Raw genomic sequence first — 11,737 nt, forward strand, 5'->3', positions numbered from 1 at the left:
CATTCTCCTCCCCCACCCCCTCACCTTAATCTGACATAAATGTGTTATACATTATATGTACATTTGCTATTGATTTGGCTGGATAATATTTCACGCTAATTTTACTTTCACAGGCCTCTACCAAAGGTTTATAGAATAAAGTCTGAACTTAAAAGCTCAGAAATGTAAGGGCTCATACCAGTGGACACTGCTGCTAAGGAATATAGATGAAAAATGAATAACTAGCAAGTTTCTTGTAAAATGTTTGTAAAAGTGACTAATTTAAGTTAGACCTTTTGTATATAATGCATTGGGTCTGGATGTCTATTGGGAATGTGGTTCATTTTTAATTAACAATTAAGATATAAGAATTAATGCCTTTTGTTTATTTGATTGAGAAAATGTGTTGCTGCAGATTTACACTACTGCCGTCCTATCAAATTGCCATTAGAAAGGGTGTATTATTATGAAGAAAGACACAAAAAGCTGGAGTTGTATCTGGTACAACTGAACAGCTGGTTTTGGCATTTAAAGGGGCAGTTAATGATATTTGGCCTGTAGTCATACGCTCCTATCCTAGTAAGGATGGCAGATTTCCTTCTCTTAATTTAACGGTGCATAATTGCCCTTAACAAGTTCATAAGTTCTTAGAGCAGAATAAGGCCATTTGACCCATCGAGTCACTCAATCAGGGCTGATCTATCTATCCCTCACAACCCCATTCTCCTGCCTTCACCCCATAACTCCTGACACCCTTACTATCACAAATCTGTCAATCTTTGCCTTAAAAATATCCACTGACTTGGCCTCCACAGCCATCTGTGGCAATAAATTTCACAGATTTGCCATCCTCTGATGAAATAAATTCCTTCTCATCTCCTTTCTAACGGTACGTCCTTTTATTCTGAGGCTATGGCACTTTCACTCTATCTAGGCCGTTCATTATTCGCTAAGTTTCAGTGAGGTTTCTCCCCCCGCCCCCCTTATACTTCTAAACTCCAGTGAGTACAGGCCCAGTGCCTTCAAACGTTCAACATATGTTAATCTGATCATTCTCTTAAACCACCTGGAACCTGTCCAATGCCAACACATCCTTCCTCAGATATCAGGCCCAAAACTGCTCACAATATTCCAAATGCGGCATGACCAGTGCCTTATAAAGCCTCAGCATAACATCCCTGTTTTTGTTTTGTAGCCCTCTCTAAATAAATGTTAGCATTGCATTCGCCTTCCTTACTGCCGATTCAACTTGCAAATTAACTTTTTAGGAATCCTGCACCAGCACTCCCAAGTCCTTTTGCACCTCTTGATTACTCATTTTGCTCCCCATTGAGATCATAATCTATGCCTTTATTCCTACTACCAAAATGCATGATTCCACACTTTGCTACTCTGTATTCCATCTGCCACATAAGCCCACGCTATCAACCTATCCGTCCTTCTACAGAGTCCCTGTTTTCTCTACACTACCTGCCCTTCCACCTATCTTAGTACCATCTGCATACTTTGCTACAAAACCTTCAATTCCATCATCCAAATCATGTATACACACCATGAAGAGTAGCAGCCCCAGCACCGACCCCTGCTGTTAACCAGAAAAACCCTCCTTTATTGCCACTATCGACCTTCTGCAATCCAGCCATCCTGTCTATGCTAATATCTCCTCCCTGATACCATGGGTTCTCACCTTCTGTAGTAGCTTCATGTGCAGCGCCTTATCGAAGGCCTTCTGAATCTCCAGGTATCGGTTAACATTGATATCAGATTACATAACCAATAACATAACGTTGTTGAATACTGTGTCAATGGAAATATTGTAAGGTGTTGGGTGCTGGCATAATCTTCAAGATTATTTAGTTTGAGGATTACAATATGGAAGTCAATCAAAATCCACAGGTTGGTTCTGAAGTTTCAATCTATTTATCACACTTGGTCAACTCTTCACACGTTCACTGAAAAGAGCACATTTGAAAACATTTTGGTTTAAAAAAAAAATCAACTGTGTATCTCACTTATTGCGTACAAGTCGACCAAATTTTATTGACAACAAATCTGTAATATGACTCCCATATTCAGCATTATAACCTCCAGGTGATCATGGCGCTAAAGTACAAGGTCTGCTGGTTTATTACGGGTTGTCTGCAACTGGTTGCCAGTCCATAACATAATTCATGGCACAATAGTAAGTTTGGATTTGCGTGCTTTAAACTTTGGAGTATTGATTTGAATTTGGGCAGCCTTTGTTGGTTTTTCCTTTTTGAGAGGGTGGATTGCTGATGATTCGGTGGGATTCAATGTGGCCTAAACAGCAGGGGAGATGGGACATTGTGTAATAGTGGTATTATGCTGCCCTATTCATTAAAAATATATATACTTTTCTAACAGTTTGCATGGTTTCATAGTTGTATTACATAGAGTATGTACTGTAGTATGCGTTTCAGCAAGCGTGATCTCAACAGGAACAAATTAAAACTTTGCCTTGGTATCACAGGATTGCTTAGCCACAAGATGGTGCTATAGATCAAGCCATGAGCTTATGCCAAATGAAATACAAAGCATTGCCTGGAAAACAAATTGCATTGTACTGTTTTCTCCCCAGTGTTATGCAGTTTAAAACTTTTTTTTACCATAAGTGTGGAGAATGTTGATATACATGGACAGTTTGAGATTAAGAAGGTGGAGGTGTTGGGGTTCTTAAGGTGGATAAATCTCCAGGATCTGATGGGATCTATCCCAGGTTATTGACAGGAGCAAGTGAGGAAATGATGGGAACCTTGACAAAGATCTTTGCATCTCTAACCATTAGCAATGTCCCGGGGAACTGGACAGTAGCTAATGTCCCTTTATTTAAGAAGGGAAGTAGAGAGAAACCAAGGAATAATGGGCCTGTGAGCCTCACATCAGTGGTAAGGAAGCTATTGGAGATAATTCCTTGGGTTAGGATTAATTCCCATTTGGAAGAGAATGTGTTCATTAGGGACAGTCAGCATAACTCCACAGCAGGTTATATCTTACAAACTTGATTGAGGTGTTTCAGGAAGTGACAACGATGATCGATAAGTGTTGGGCAGTGAATATTATCTAGATGGATTTTTGTAATGTATTTCATGTAGTTCCCCCTGGTACACTGATGCAGAAACTTAAGATGCATGGTTTTAGTAATCACTTAGTCATATGGATTCAGAACTGGCTTACTGTTAGATGACAGAGGGTTGTGGTGGAAGGACAATATTCAGGCTGGAGGTCTGTGACCAGTGGAGCTTCACAGGGACCTCTGCTGTTCGTGATATATAAAAATGACTAGGATATGAATGTAGAGGGGTTGAAACATAAAAGATTGTTAAAGGCTTGGACACACTAGAGGCAGGAAACATGGTCCTGATGTTGGGGGAGTCCAGAACCAGGGGCCACAGTTTAAGAATAAGGAGTAAGCCATTTAGAACGGAGATGAGGAAACACTTTTTCTCACAGAGTGGTGAGTGTGGAATTCTCTTCCTCAGAGGGCGGTGGAGGCAGGTTCTCTGGATGCTTTCAAGAGAGAGCTAGATAGGGCTCTTAAAAATAGTGGATATGGGAAGAAGGCAGGAACGGGGTACTAATTGGGGATGATCAGCCATGATCACATTGAATGGCGGTGCTGGCTCGAAGGGCCAAATGGCCTACTGCACCTATTGTCTATTGGTTAGTAAGTGTGAAGATGACACCAAGATTGCTGGGATTGCAGTCTGAGGAATTAAGTCAATTTTTTTTTTTTTTTAAAGCATTAATGCACAAAATGAACTTGGGGTCCATAACTCACAGAAGATGGCAGCACAAGTAGATAGGGTGGTAAATAAGGTGTATGGTATGCTTGCCTTCATTGCTAGGGGCATTTAGTATAAGAATCAGGAAGCCATGATGCAGCTCTATAAGACTGGTTAGGCCGCATTTGAAGTATTGCGTGCTGTTCTGGTTGCCCTACTACAGGAAGGATGTGGAGGCCTTTAGAGGGTAGAGAGGATTTTCCAGTATGTCAGACTGGTATCGGAGGTTATGGGAAGAAGGCAGGAGAATGGCGTTAGGAGGGAGAGATAGATCTGCCATGAGCGTATGGCCTGATTCTACTCCTATCACTTAAGATCAGTATGCTGCCTGGGTTAAAGGGTTTCAGCTCCAAGGAGAGGTTAGATAAGCTTGGATTGTGCTTCATTCCCTGGCAACTTGATAAAAGTATATCAAATTATGAGAGGCATAGATACGGTAGACAGTCAGAACCTTTTTTAGAGGGTGGAAATATCCAACGCTAGAAGGCATCGCTATAAGGTGGGAGGGGGAAACTTTAATAGAGAATTACAGGGAAAGGTTTTATTACTGAGTGGCGATGGCCAAGATCACATTGCCAGGGGTGGTGGTGGAGGAAGATACGATAGTGGTGTTTAAGAGGTTTTTAGATAGGCACATGGAAGCGCAAGGAATAATGCGATATGGATCGTACAGGCAGATGAGATCAGTTTAATTTGGCATCATGTTTGGTATGTTTTTTGTTGGATTGTTTTCTCTGAAGAAGTGGAGTTCTGATGGAAATACTGGCACCAAAGTGACAAGGCAATTATTTAACCTTTAAGTTGTGCATGATAAAGATTGGAACATATGAGATCAAGCTGAGAGTTGAAAAAATGTAAACTTTTTTAATCCATTGACATCTACTATAAACCCACTGACACCTTGACCATTTCTTGACCTCACTCTTTATCACAAGTGATAGACTACTGACCGACATCCACTATAGGGTGATTTCACCAAAGGTCAAATGAGCGTAGATCCCCCCTCACGTGACCGAAAATTTTAACTGGAGGACATATCTCAGTTCGGTACATATTAGTGAATGGGGAAACACGCACTTTCCCACCCGTTAAAAACATGGAAAACGGCCGATTTTTTAGCTGAAATTTTCTGTGCTAGCGGAAGTGAACAGCAAACATTTGCCGTGGAGATTTAAAGATCCAAAATATCGGGAATTATCGCGTTTGCTCGCTGAATTTCATCAAAAGTAAGTTAATAATTCCTTACTTTTGATGAAATTCAGCGAGCAAACGCGATAATTCCCGATATTTTGGATCTTTAAATCTCCACGGCAAATGTTTGCTGTTCACTTCCGCTGTTTTCTACCTTCAGTTCCCTCTTGTAATTACCTTACTTTCTATCTTTTTTTTTGCCTGAAAATTTAGGTCGCTGTGCTTCACGGTCACCCCGACTAGCACAGACAATTTCAGCTCAAAAATCGGCCGTTTTCGATGTTTTTAACGAGTGGGAAAGTGCGTGTTTCCCCATTCACTAACATGTACCAAACTGAGATATGTCCTCCAGTTAAAATTTTCGGTCACGTGAGGGGGGGATCTACGCTCATTTGACATTTGGTGAAATCACCCTATAAACCCACTGACTACCTGGACTCCATTGCATGTTAACATTGTTGTGCTTTTATAACAACTACTTTGGGTGAAGATAGTTTCGTAAATATTAGCACATCATGAAGATCTTGCATGTACCTCTGGTTACAAAGTGAAAAGTTTCAGGAATTATAGTTTGTAAGTACCCAAATTTCTCAGTTAAGTTTCTGGATTATACTTGAGAAGATTGCATGATATTGGGTCCAGCAAAGGAGTTTGTTCGCTCGTGTGTCAAACAACGCATAGCATAAGGAATCATTGATGACAACATCTGAACTTCTGAGTTTAATCGAGCATGTACAATCCATAATTAAATTTGCAGTGTAATAGCGACGAATGCTGACAGTTTTTTTGCAAATACTGGCGCATACTTTGCTTCTAGCTCCCTTCATAGTGTTATTTTGTTAATGCTCATTTTTGCATATTATTATATTTATACCGTTTCCCCTCATTTTGGTATAATCTCCAAATTTGCTCCCTTTTTTGTTAGACTTCTTCATGGTATTTTAATGGAGAACATTTCCTGCAACCAAATGCAATAAAATTGAACACGATTCTCTACCTTGGAGAACAGTGTCCAGGGCAACCTATGTGTACAACTGAGTGTTGCTAGCTGAACGAACAATTGCATTAAAACCTAACCAAGCTGATAGATTTTTGTTTTGTAACAACTGGTTAAATAAAAAAATGACAATTCAGGAAAATAATATTGAAGCATACCGATGACAATATTGTTACTGGATGATTTTTATATTTCCAACGAGCACTGTTTCCTCTTGGGGTCTTGTGGTTACTGATTCAGGATGTGGAGCTGCTTCAAATTGGTATTTATCATTCTCGGTTACTCCACTGACGCTATCACTGTAGAAATGGATATTTCAAGTCAAGATATTTCAGAAGAGTTGCAAGGTAATGATTTTTGCTTTTGGTAATTCTTAAAGAAGAGTTTAGTGTGCCACCTTTAAATTTCTCTGTAGTCTCAGTTTTAAGGAGTTACTTTTGAAAATGTAAAGCAGAAAGGAGCCGAGCAACTAGCATATGATTCATCCTGCAACGTGCTTAAGCAACACTTGCAAAGTACACGAGTAAAGTAGATCACGCATAGAAAAAAATACAAGAACATTTCATTAGCAGAAATACATCCATGAATATTATATTTGTTAAAATGTGAAAGGTTATGTTGTAATCTGGGCATGTATGCTTTAATAAATGCATTTTAGCCATTTTAAAACACTTAATTTTTTTTAAGCATCTTGAGAATATTCTTCACGTCAAGATTACATTGTGTTACTTTTAAATTGAGACTAAATTTGCTCACGTCCACAGCTGTCAGAGTGATACACGGGCCATTAAACAATGTAATGAATGCATTGCATTGAATTTTAACTGAAAATGGCTTTCTACACAAACTGTATTCATTTAAGTGCTTTTCAGTTTGTTATTAATTTGATAGGTTTATTTTATAATGAGAGACTATGCAGACTCGGCCTATACTCCCAAACTGACGAGAATGATATGTAATCTTAGATTTTTTTTAAGAGCTTGATATTGTGGATGTGGAGCTGATGGTTAATGCTGGCTGGAGTACATAAAACCCACTGTCAAAGTCTTAAAATAAGGGGTCAGCCAATTGGCACGATGAGATGAAATGCAGGCATATTGACATCCCGAGAGACTTCCTCAATAGAGCCAACGTCCCTCCTGGCACAAAGCTTCATGCTCCGCTTGTAACATTTTGGTTTTAGAAGACTATAGACAGTGATTATCACAGTAGAATTACACTGTTCAAGAGTGTATATTTGCCATTTTGCACTGGATATGCCATAGCTTTACAGGCACATTAGACTTAACAACAATAATAAATGCACAATAAGTTACTTGGGGTACAATGCCAGGTTAGTTCCTGACTACACATGCTGTCTGTAAAGAATTCTGCGTTCTTGTGACTATGTGGGTTTTCTCTGGGTGCTCCGGTTTGCACCCACACTCCAAAGACCTACAGGTTAATAAGTACTCTTGAAGAGTACAGGACTGCTATGATGGTCACTGTCAATACTGTCTTCCAGAACTGAGATGATAGCCATTACCTTCGCAGAAAGATCTATTTCTGACGGTATGTCCATGAGTTGATGTACCAGTAGCCTGTGCTTCAGTGTCTGCAATCTGTGCTGTTGAATCTTATGAGAGTTGCCAGCAGAAGTTCCAGAATGGTGAGATCACTGTTAATGGAGATGACTACCAGGCCAAAAAAGACAAAAGGTGCTTAGTGGGTCAGGCAGCATCTCTGGAGAATGCGGACCAGTGACGTCTTCATGTCAGGACCCATCCGGACCCAAAAGCAATTGTGTATCCCTTTTCCTGCCAGGAATGATGTGTTTGTGGAAATTTGACTTGCTTTGAGAATGTAGTTGAAGTATTGTTGAAGGTAACGATTGCAATAACTGAATGAGGATGGAGTAGTCTGGTAAAGTTTGCTCCTAGAGCAAAATAGTGAAGGAGAGAAAATGATATGAAATCGTGCGTGTTTTGAGTTCTGGGATCAGTTGGATTAAATTAAAGAATGTAAAAGAGTAATTTGATAAATGTTTTTCTGAATCTGGTATTTTATTAATGGGTTTCCATAGCAAAATGAATCCAGTTAGATTATAACTAATATACATTTGCCAAAAATAACAGCAGAAATACTTTAATGCTAGCAAAAGCATTGAAATATCTTCAATATTGCATACATGATCTGGGTTAATTACTCTGTTTCATGTACTCTGCCGTCTATTTCCACTGATTGCAATGATTTTAAATTTCCTCTGATTTAACTCCCTTGAGATGACATTTGCTTTTCAAAAGTGCAATTTTGTTTATTGATCCATATCTGTTTTAATATGGGTAACACTCATGCTTTCTTTCATTAGAATTTTGAGAACTGGTGCAACATTACAGCCAATTTGGCAGAAGTTAACATGTATCAGGAAAGCCTTGTAATCCCCCCCCCCCGACCCTACCTCCTACATTTCTGTAGGTGATGCTGACTTCTGGCTTCCACTGTGCCATTTGGTTATTTTATATACCGTATATAGTGTTTAATACAATAATATAAATAAATGGAAGTGTGTGTGTGTGTTTCATGATGGCACATTGCCAGGGAATGACAGAGCACAGATGGGCAATTTGTAATTTCTGCAGAGAACAACGGAATCAAAATAAGGCACTTTTCCACAAACACGCTGAGATGAGCAGATGTTATTAAAGCAGGTAATGAATGGAGTTAGGAAGGTGAAAAATTGACAGTGAAAAATTAAAGACATCCTTGAGGATTAATCTTCAGTTCTTACCTGTCATACTATAGCACTTAAAAAAGAATTAACAAGTTTTGTGAAAAGCTAGACATTAAGACCTTTTCATGAAGATACATAAATGTTTCATGAAACTTGTTAATTAACATACAAAACTGTTTCAATAGCTTTTCAGGATTTGAAAGGTCACATTTTATGAAGTTATCACACACATGCAAATAGACAACAGGTTCAGGAGTAGGCCATTGGGCCCTTCGAGCCAGCACCGCCATTCACTTTCATCCACAATCAGTATACATTCATGCTCTTCTTAGGTAAAGCTAATACTGTCATATAGCACAGAAAGAAGTCCTTAAACAAAGAGTTTCACTGTGACTCGTCACATGTGACCATAAAGCATTCATTCATTTGGCCCAACATGTTCATGCTGAACATCATGTACCACTCCTAACTAATCCTCTATACAAACAGTTGGTCCACAGCCTGCAATGCCTTGGCAATTTGAGTGCTCATGAAGACAATTGTTAAGTATTGTGAGACTCCCTGTCTCCATATCATCATTGAAAGCAAAATATCTTGGTGTACATTTGTCAAGTCAGGATTAATTGTGCCTCTGTGCCTCTGCAGAGGCTTTGCAATGCAGAACACCACACCGAGAGTCCATGGGTATGATTTGGAGAGCATTTTACCCAAATCAATCAAGAAACTGAAACACTTCCTCTAATTCCAAATTGATTCTAGTTGACCATAACTTCTACATCTGTTCCTGGGACTAATAAGTTGGACGTAGCTATCATGGGCCATGCCCATAGACAATGGAGTCTCAACAGGAGATTCAATAAAGTCCATATGTTTCTTAATCCTGAGCTGAGAAGCAATCCTTTATAAACAGCTCAAGCTTACCGAAACTGATGAAGTGAAAAAATGTCACAAGGAGAAAATTGGATCTTTAATGCTCCCTTTCTACAGTTTCAATGCCACAATGTTTTAGTAGTCAAAACCAGGACAGAACAGGACTTCCACGATTGAAGTCAGGATGGTGTTATCAGAAAGTGATATCTAAACATAGAGAACCTGTTACTGCCTGTGGTGTCAGCAAATCAGCAGCTGTCTCTCACTCTGCAATTCACTCAATTGAATCCCTTCCATCCTGTAATCACTACCAGATATAGTTAACTATGTCTGATAACTTGTCTGAAAAAGGGTTTCGGCCCGAAACGTTACCTATTTACTTCGCTCCATAGATGCTGCAGCACCCGCTGAGTTTCTCCAGCACTTTGATCTACCATAGTTAACTATCAGCCTGAAAAGGCCTATTTTATTTACTTTAGAGTTGCATGGAAACAGGCCCTTCGATCCACCGACCAGCGATCACCCCATACACTCACACTCTGCTAGACATTAGGGACAATTTCACCAAAGCCGATTAACTTACAAAGCTGCATGTGTTTGGAATGTGAGAGAAAACCGGAGCATCAGAAGAAAACACACGCGGTCCGTACAGATAGCACCCGTAGTCTGAATCGCACCTGGGTCTCTGGTGCTGTAAGGCAGCAGCTTTACTGCTGCACCACCGTGCCACCCCTAACTGAGGAATATTTCATGGAGCTCCTCATTTTGAACCTAAAGTTATCAACCCCAGACTGATAAACAATTATCGGATCACATTATACATTTAACCACTAGATTATGCTCATGACTTCCTGTTCATGGGGTCTCACTATTTAACTAGAAAAATAGAACCTGTTCCTGTTGCACGGAAGTAAAATGAAAATACACCTCAGTTAAGACCTTGTTCTAACTTGCAACCCTGACAATATTTAACTATAGATTGAGCTGTAATAATAGATTTGCTTCCTCGTGAGTAGAGTACGTTAACATTGTGATTTGGAAAATGTCATCCCTTCCAGCAATGCTTCAGTGTTTTATTTGTTTACAGAACAAATAACCAAGATTTTACAGCCAAAGAAAGTAGAGTTCATGAAGAAAGTGTCGTCAACAGTGAAGTGCAAATCAGAAGCAAAGATATTGGTATGTTCAATTTTTGAGATGTTCTAAAAAAAATGGTACATATCTGTGCTAGTGGGAAAATGTGTTTTAAATTTATCATTAAGCTAGCAGCAGCAATGGTAAACCACTTACTTCAAAGCTCATGCTAGGAGTATTTCATTCTGAACTAGTGACTGATTTTATCTGGAAAACAATAGAGAAACTGCAGTTGGTCCTGCTCTGCAGTCGAGAGTAGGGAGGGGGTAACATGTAAATATGTAACTCAGATCTAACACTCGGTTGTCATGAGCTGCTATCAGGCCTAGAGCCTGGTCTTGCAATAAAATCCGGGCATCTTGTTCATTTGTGTGCATTTATACCACTGCAGAGGTCGTTTCCATTTAATAGATGGAAACAGAAAATTACATAGAAACATAGAAAATATGTGGAGGTGGAGGCCATTCGGCCCTTTCGAGCCAGCACCACCATTCCATATGATCATGGCTGATCATCCCGAATCCATACCCTGTTCCTGCTTTTCCTCCCCATATCCCTTGATTCGGTTAGCCCTAAGAGATGTAAACTCAACTAAACATTGTGAAGGAACAAAATCTCCAAAATCATAATCGAGAGTTGATAGGCAGAAGGATAACTCTTTAACAACAGTGATGTGCAGACGGATCGTGGGGTCTAAGTCTATAGCTCCCTGAAAATAACAAAGCAAGTAGATGGAGTGGTAAAGAATGCATATGGTATACTCACCTTTATTGGACTGGGCATTAGAGTCAAGAAGTCATGAGGCAGTTCTGTACAAATTTGGTCATGCCACATTTGGAGTATTGCCTGATTTTGAATCTTTGAATTCTAGCGTGATTTGCTTTCTTTGGAACTCCAGAGGTTGAGGGGAGACCTGACAGACGTATATAACATTATGAGAGGCATAGATAGGGCAGACCATCAGAACCTTTTTCTCAGGGTGGAAATGTCAAAGTCTAAAGTGCACAGCTTTAAGGTGAAGAGCAAGTTTTATATTACACAGAGTGTGGTGGG

This window comes from Leucoraja erinacea, chromosome 17, assembly GCF_028641065.1.
Source record: "Leucoraja erinacea ecotype New England chromosome 17, Leri_hhj_1, whole genome shotgun sequence".
Classification (NCBI taxonomy): domain Eukaryota; kingdom Metazoa; phylum Chordata; class Chondrichthyes; order Rajiformes; family Rajidae; genus Leucoraja; species Leucoraja erinaceus.